The sequence below is a fragment of the Anomaloglossus baeobatrachus genome, chromosome 12 (genome assembly GCF_048569485.1).
Source record: "Anomaloglossus baeobatrachus isolate aAnoBae1 chromosome 12, aAnoBae1.hap1, whole genome shotgun sequence".
NCBI classification, from domain to species: Eukaryota; Metazoa; Chordata; class Amphibia; order Anura; family Aromobatidae; genus Anomaloglossus; species Anomaloglossus baeobatrachus.
In genome coordinates this window covers 50590773-50598257 of record NC_134364.1, presented here as the reverse complement: position 1 = coordinate 50598257, position 7485 = coordinate 50590773, and the positions used below count along the sequence as shown (strand labels likewise).

The 7485-nt window shown below is 49.9% G+C and overlaps 1 protein-coding gene across 12 annotated transcripts in view; it reads left to right on the top strand.

Moving 5' to 3' along the window:
• Positions 1-6632: 6632 nt before the first annotated feature.
• The window catches only part of KTN1 (kinectin 1), a 256665-nt gene continuing 255812 nt past the window's right edge, over positions 6633-7485 (top strand). For all 12 annotated transcript variants that reach the window (XM_075329993.1, XM_075329992.1, XM_075329990.1 and 9 more), the window contains exon 1: positions 6633-6738. The gene's annotated coding sequence lies outside the window, so the exon portion shown is untranslated. The remainder of the gene's footprint in view (positions 6739-7485) is intronic.

Genomic DNA, 7485 nt, shown 5'->3' with positions numbered 1-7485 from the left:
TTCTTGTTCGGTTACCAGGGCATGACAGATTTAACAGGCCATGGATCCTGCTGGCTCCTAATCTTCCCAACTGGCTGGTGTACAACAAGAGCTCGTCCGCCAACGCGAGACTCAGACCCACATGCTGGCCTTCATCCTGCAAGCAGACATCACTCCGCATCCAGATCAGAGTACTATTCCAGAGCTGGTAGCTAGTCATGCCTCTAAACTTCTTCTCGCACCTCCTCAGTATAATGGCGATCCCAAGCTATGCAGAGGTTTCCTTAGCCAGTGCTCGCTGCACTTCAGGCTGCTCCCCCACCTCTTCGTCTCTGATCAAGCTAAAGTGGGCCTCCTCATGTCCCCTCTGGACGGAGAAATGTTAGCCTGAATAAATCCGTTATGGGAGAGAAACGATCTGGTTACTACCAACATCCAGGTCATTCTAGAGACCTTTCGCAAAGTGATGAACCAGAACAAGCCAGGACGAACCACCTATGCAGCATCATTGCTCCTTAAGGCCCTGTCACACACAGAGATAAATCTGCGGCAGATCTGTGGTAGATCTGTGGTTGCAGTGAAATTGTGGACAATCAGTGCCAGGTTTGTGGCTTTGTACAAATGGAACAATATGTCCATGATTTCACTGCAACCACAGATCTGCCAAATATTTATCTCTGTGTGTCGGGGCCTTTAGACTGCACCAAGGTAGTCTTTTGGTCAGTCAGTATGCCGTACACTTCCATATGCTCGCATCTGAGCTGGGGTGTAATAAGACTCTGGTCGCAGCTTTCTGGGAGGGTCTGTCGGGCTGGATTAAGGACGAACTGGCGAGTCGTGACCTTCCCTCCACCTTGGACAGCCTGATCTCCCTTGTCACTCGGATTGATCTCAGAATCCAGGAACGGTCCAGAGAAGTGGCCCGTGAGAGGTGACTGACACGTCTTTCCCCTACCTTTCAGAGACCACTCGTCCCTCAGCATGCCCCATCCATATCCACCTCTGAACCTATGCAAGTGGATCATGTAGGATGGCAGAACAATGCCATGAGGATCGTCTGGCTAACAGGCTGTGCTTCTACTGCAGTAGCACTGCACATCGCATCCGTTTCTGTCCTGATAAGCCAGGAAACTCCAAAGCCTAGGGTTGGTTGGAGAGGTCACCCTAGGCCTCTGACAATAACCATCCAAGTGTCAGTAGGGGAGGCCCGGTTTACGGAGGCGGCATATCTGGACTCTGGGTCGGCTGGGAACTTCATGCAGCAAGCCATGGTGGATCATCACTGGATTCCTGTTTCTCCCCTTCCGAACCCTCTCCTGATCTCTTTTCTGGATGGAAGGGCTCTCTCAGAGTCCATGAACTTTGTTACCAAGCCTGTTAAGCTCCAGATTGGTGCTCTACATAAAGAGAAAATTGTCTTCTATGTGCTTCCAGACCTCGCTCACTCGCTCCTACTGGGCCTGCCGTGGCTTCGGACCCATGAACCTGTCCTTGACTGGTGCTCCAGGGAAGTCCTTTGGTGGGATCAGTCCTGCCACAAGAAGTGTCTCCTACCAGTCTGACCTGTGCAAAAACCTCGAAGGCTGCTTATTCTTCCAGGTCTACCCTCCGCCTACTGGTCCTATGCGGATGTCTTTGATAAGGAGGCTGAAGTTTTACCTCCACACAGACCATATGACTGCCCCATTGACCTTCTGCCATGAGCTATTCCACCTTGAGGACGTATGTACCTACTGTCTCCAGCAGAGAATCAGGCCATGTCTGAGTACGTCAAGGAGAACTTCGCTAGAGGGTTCATATGGAAGGCCTCCTTGCCGGCCTGAGCTGGGTTCTTCTTCGTCAAGAAGAATGATGTTTCTCTTTGACCCTGCATAGACTACAGGATACTTAACCAGCTTACAGTAAAGAATAAATACCTCTTCCTCTCATCCCGTAACTATTTGACCGCCTTAGAGGAGCCTGTATCTTCACCAAGGTCGACCTCCACGGAGCCTAAAACCTGGTCCACATCCGTCAGGGTGACGAATGGAAAACTGCTTTTAACACCCGGGATGGACATTATAGGTACTGCATCATGCCATTTGGGCTCAGTAATACCCCAGACGTCTTCCAGGAACTGGTGAACGACATTTTTCGGGACCTAGCTTATTTGGATGACATCCTGGTCTTCTTTCCCGATCTGACTACTACCCACAGAAGAAATGTCCGGCTACTCTTGCAGAGACTAAGGGAGAGAAATGTCTCTTCGAACGGACATCTCTATCTTTCCTTGGCTATATCACCTCTGACACAGGACTGAAGATGGATCCAGAGAAAGTGTCTTCCGTCTTCAAATGGCAACTTCCCTAAAGACTTAAAGCCATCTAGTGATTTCTTGGCTTCGAAAACTACTAACCATAGTTTATCCCACACTTCTCTGCGCTAGTCGCCTGAGACCGAAGAAGCCTTTATCTCCATAATGCATGATCTTCGTGTCGCGGGCGGAGGAGGGGACGCTGCGCTCACCCACTGCTCGGGTCCGGCTGCTGCTGCTGCTGCTCGGTGGCTCGAGCGACGGGCCGGATCCCGGGGACTCGAGCGGCGTTCCTCGCCCATGAGTGAAAGGGGGTGGTTTGGTTTAGGGATATTGTCCGTGACGCCACCCACGGTTGTGGTGAGGTTGTGACACCACCGCTGCTCTGGACGGGGATCCCGGGAGCGATGACAGGGAGCAGCTTGGATGTTGTTCTTCCCCTCCGTGGGTAGGGGGATTGGTTGTCCCGGGGCCCGGTAAAGGAGGGATGGCAGGCGGGTTACGGGCCTGGTGAGGTGCAGGGTCGCGGGGGCAGCGCTGTGCCGCACGGCACGGTGGTACTCACTCAGCCAATAATGAATGCAAAGTCTCCGGTAAAACAAATGGCTGGATGGACGGGTCCCACAGACGGCTGCGGTAGCTCTCCCGGTAGGTTGATGGTGACTGCCTTTCCCTGCACCTGTGTTGTGTTTACGGTTCCAATGGCTTCCCACTGGTAACCCGCTCCCCAGCTTGGATGGATGCTGAGGGAGCCCCTTTTGCCCGCAGGCTCTGGCCCTGGGAACTGTAGCCTTGGCGGTGACTGTGTTTCCCTTTACGGTGTGAGCTGTTGCCTTCAATCGGGTCTTGACTGCTGGGAAACCCCGGAGGTTCCCTTCGCTAACGGATTTGACCAGTTTTACGGCGACTCCTAGCCTGGTCGGGGTCCGTAAGCCCTGACGAATGGTGCTGGCTTCTCTTTGCTCCCCGATCCGGTACCGTCGGGCCACCGCCCGTCCCCGGTCCTTACGGTTCACTCCAATCAGCCTCTTCTGCAGACGGTCACCACCGTCTGCCAACCTTGCTGTATGTGCCCGGGCCACGCACCCGGACACGGTCAGTCTCCTCTACTACCACTTCACTTCTCCAAACTCAAAACTGAACTGCCTTCTCTTCCCGCCTCCAGGACTGTGAACTCCTCGGTGGGCGGGCCCAACCGCCTGACCCACCCCCTGGTGTGGACATCAGCCCCTGGAGGGAGGCAACAAGGATTTTTGTCTGACTTCGGTGTGCCTAACCGGGGTGTGGGGTGTGTTGGTGTAGTACCTGTGATGTCCTGGCTTGTCCAGGGCGCCACATTCGCTTCTGCCCCGGTCCTGCATAGACCAGAGATAAGCAAGCAGTTCTGTGTAGAAGTGGATGCTTCATCTTCTGGGGCCGGAGCAGAACTCATGCAGAAATCGCCATCTGGAGGAATGGTTACCTGCGCATTCTTCTTGAAGGCCTTCTCAGCCCCAGAACAAAACGATTCCATCGGAAATTGTGAGCTGTTGGCCATTAAGCTGGAATTAAAGGAATGGTGATACCTTCTGGAGGGAGCGGTTCACCCGGTAGTAGTCTATACCGATCACAAGAATCTGGCGTACCTGCACTCGTCTCGAAGACTCAATCATCGGCAGGCCAGGTGGTCCTTATTCTTTGCTTGCTTTGACTTCCGGCTGCATTTCCGACCAGAGGAGAAGAATATTAAGGCAGACGCACTGTCCAGGTCCTTCCTTCCTTCGGATCAGGAGGACGATGTCCACCAGCATGTCATCAGTCCTAGCAAGAGGATTCCAGTGACCCAGTGTAATACAGGTCGAAGATGGGAAATCTGCATAACATGATAAATGATGATATGGTCAAAATACTCACTGCCTAAGAATACTGCTCACAGTGTATATTATACAACTATAAACACCCACTATATTATATACACACTAATATAATACTACTATATGTGTATAGTATATCGGGTGTTTACAGTATATATCGGGTGTATATAGTATATTTCGGGTGTGTACAGTATATATTGGGTGTATATAGTATATCGGGTGTATATAGTGTATATCGGGTGTATATCGTATTTCGGGTGTGTAAAGTATATATCGGGCGTATATAGTATATATTGGGTGTGTACAATATATATCAGGTGTATATACTATATATCAGGTGTGTACAGTATATATTGGGTGTATATAGTATATATATATTGAGTGTATATAGTGTATATCGGGTGTATATAGTATATATATCTCGAGTGTATATAGTATATATTGGGTGTATATAGTATATCGAGTGTATATAGTATATATCGAGTGTATATAGTATATATCGGGTGTATATAGTATATTGGGTGTGTACAGAATATATTGGCATCTATAGTATATATTGGGTATGTACAGTATATATGGGGTGTGTACAGTATATATGGGGTGTGTACAGTATATATGGGGTGTGTACAGTGTATACTGGGTGTATATAGTATTTATCGGGTGTGTATAGTATATATATATATATATAGGGTGTATATAGTATATATTGGGTGTATATAGTATATATCAGGTGTGTATAGTATATATCGGGATAGTATATATCAGGTGTGTATAGTATATATCGGGTGTATATAGTATATTGGGTGTGTACAGTATATATCGACTGCATATAGTATATTTTGGGTGTGTACAGCATATATTGGGTGTATATAGTATAAATGGGGTGTACATAGTATATATGAGTTGTGTATAGTATATATCAGTTGTGTATAGTACATACAGTGTGTCTATATAGTATGTATGGGGTGTATGCTGTATATATTGGGTGTGCACAGTATATACAGGGTGTATATAGTATATATCGGGTGTGCACAGTATACACAGGGTGTATATAGTATATATCGGGTGTGCACAGTATATACAGGGTGTGTATAGTATATATCGGGTGTGCACAGTATATACAGGGTGTGTATAGTATATATCGGGTGTACAGTATATACAGGGTGTATATGGTATAGATCGGGTGTGCACAGTATATACAGGGTGTGTATAGTATATATTGGGTGTGCACAGTATATACAGGGTGTGTATATGGTATATATCGGGTGTGCACAGTATATACAGGGTGTGTATAGTATATATCGGGTGTGCACAGTATATACAGGGTGTGTATAGTATATATCGGGTGTGCACAGTATATACAGGGTGTGTACAGTATATATCGGGTGTGTATAGTATATACAGGGTGTTTATAGTATATATCGGGTGTGCACAGTATATACAGGTTGTGTATAGTATATATCGGGTGTGCACAGTATATACAGGGTGTGTATAGTATATATCGGGTGTGCACAGTATATACAGGGTGTGTATAGTATATATCGGGTGTGTACAGTATATATCGGGTGTGTACAGTATATACAGGGTGTGTATAGTATATATCGGGTGTGCACAGTATATACAGGGTGTGTATAGTATATATCGGGTGTGTACAGTATATATCGGGTGTGCACAGTATATACAGGGTGTGTATAGTATATATCGGGTGTGCACAGTATATACAGGGTGTGTATAGTATATATCGGGTGTGCACAGTATATACAGGGTGTGTATAGTATATATCGGGTGTGCACAGTATATACAGGGTGTGTACAGTATATACAGGGTGTGTATAGTATATATCGGGTGTGCACAGTATATACAGGGTGTGTATAGTATATATCGGGTGTGTACAGTATATATCGGGTGTGTACAGTATATACAGGGTGTGTATAGTATATATCGGGTGTGCACAGTATATACAGGGTGTGTATAGTATATATCGGGTGTGCACAGTATATACAGGGTGTGTATAGTATATATCGGGTGTGCACAGTATATACAGGGTGTGTACAGTATATACAGGGTGTGTATAGTATATATCGGGTGTGCACAGTATATACAGGGTGTGTACAGTATATACAGGGTGTGTATAGTATATATCGGGTGTGCACAGTATATACAGGGTGTGTACAGTATATACAGGGTGTGTATAGTATATATCGGGTGTGCACAGTGTATACAGGGTGTGTATAGTATATATCGGGTGTGCACAGTATATACAGGGTGTGTATAGTATATATCGGGTGTGCACAGTATATACAGGGTGTGTATAGTATATATCGGGTGTGCACAGTATATACGGGGTGTGTATAGTATATATCGGGTGTGCACAGTATATACAGGGTGTGTATAGTATATATCGGGTGTGTACAGTATATACAGTCGGGAGTATGTCCCGGGCGGCTGTGTAGCGGGCGGCGGTAGGACCGCGGGCGGCCGTGCTGTGCTGGCTCCTCCCCCCGCCTCTCCCGTCCTCCGCCTCCTCCGTGTAGGACCTGGATGTATCGGGACCGGCCGCATATCCAGCGCTCAGCAGGCCGGAGGGAGAGCGAGCAGCGGCGGCCGGGACAGGTGAGCGGGGCGGGGGCTGCGGAGAGGACCGGCTGCTGCCCAGGGGAGGATGGCGGCGGCCGGGCTGAGATTTCTACATGTGCCGGGCCCGGTGCCCGCCAGGACGAGCCTCCCCGTGTGCCAGGCGTCACCCGGCCCACCGGACACATCTGCGGGGGGATGGGACCACAGACGTGTGCACAGGAGCCGAGGGAGGGCAGATCCGGGAGAGCCCCCCAGGGGAAGAGAGCGGGGGTACGGGGAGACCCCCAAGGGGAACATGGGAGATTCCAATCCCCAGGGCAAGGGATGGACAGGGGGGACTGGATAGAGTCACTGGGAGAAGTGCTGGGGGGCACGGAATAGAGCTGCTGGGCGGATGGGGGTGTGCCCCTGGGGAACGGGGGTGTGTCCCCAGGAGAAGGGCTGGGGGGCAGCAAGAGAGCCCCTGGGGGATGGGAGGAGAGCCCCTGGGGGGTAGGGCTAAGAGGACGGAAGGAGAGCCCCTAGCGGGGGTAGGGCCAAGAGGACGGAAGGAGAGCCCCTAGCGGGGTAGGGCCAAGAGGACGGAAGGAGAGCCCCCTGGGGGGTAGGGCCAAGAGGACGGAAGGAGAGCCCCCTGGGGGGTAGGGCCAAGAGGACGGAAGGAGAGCCCCCTGGGGGGTAGGGCCAAGAGGACGGAAGGAGAGCCCCCTGGGGGGTAGGGCCAAGAGGACGGAAGGAGAGCCCCCTGGGGGGTAGGGCCAAGAGGACGGAAGGAGAGCCCCC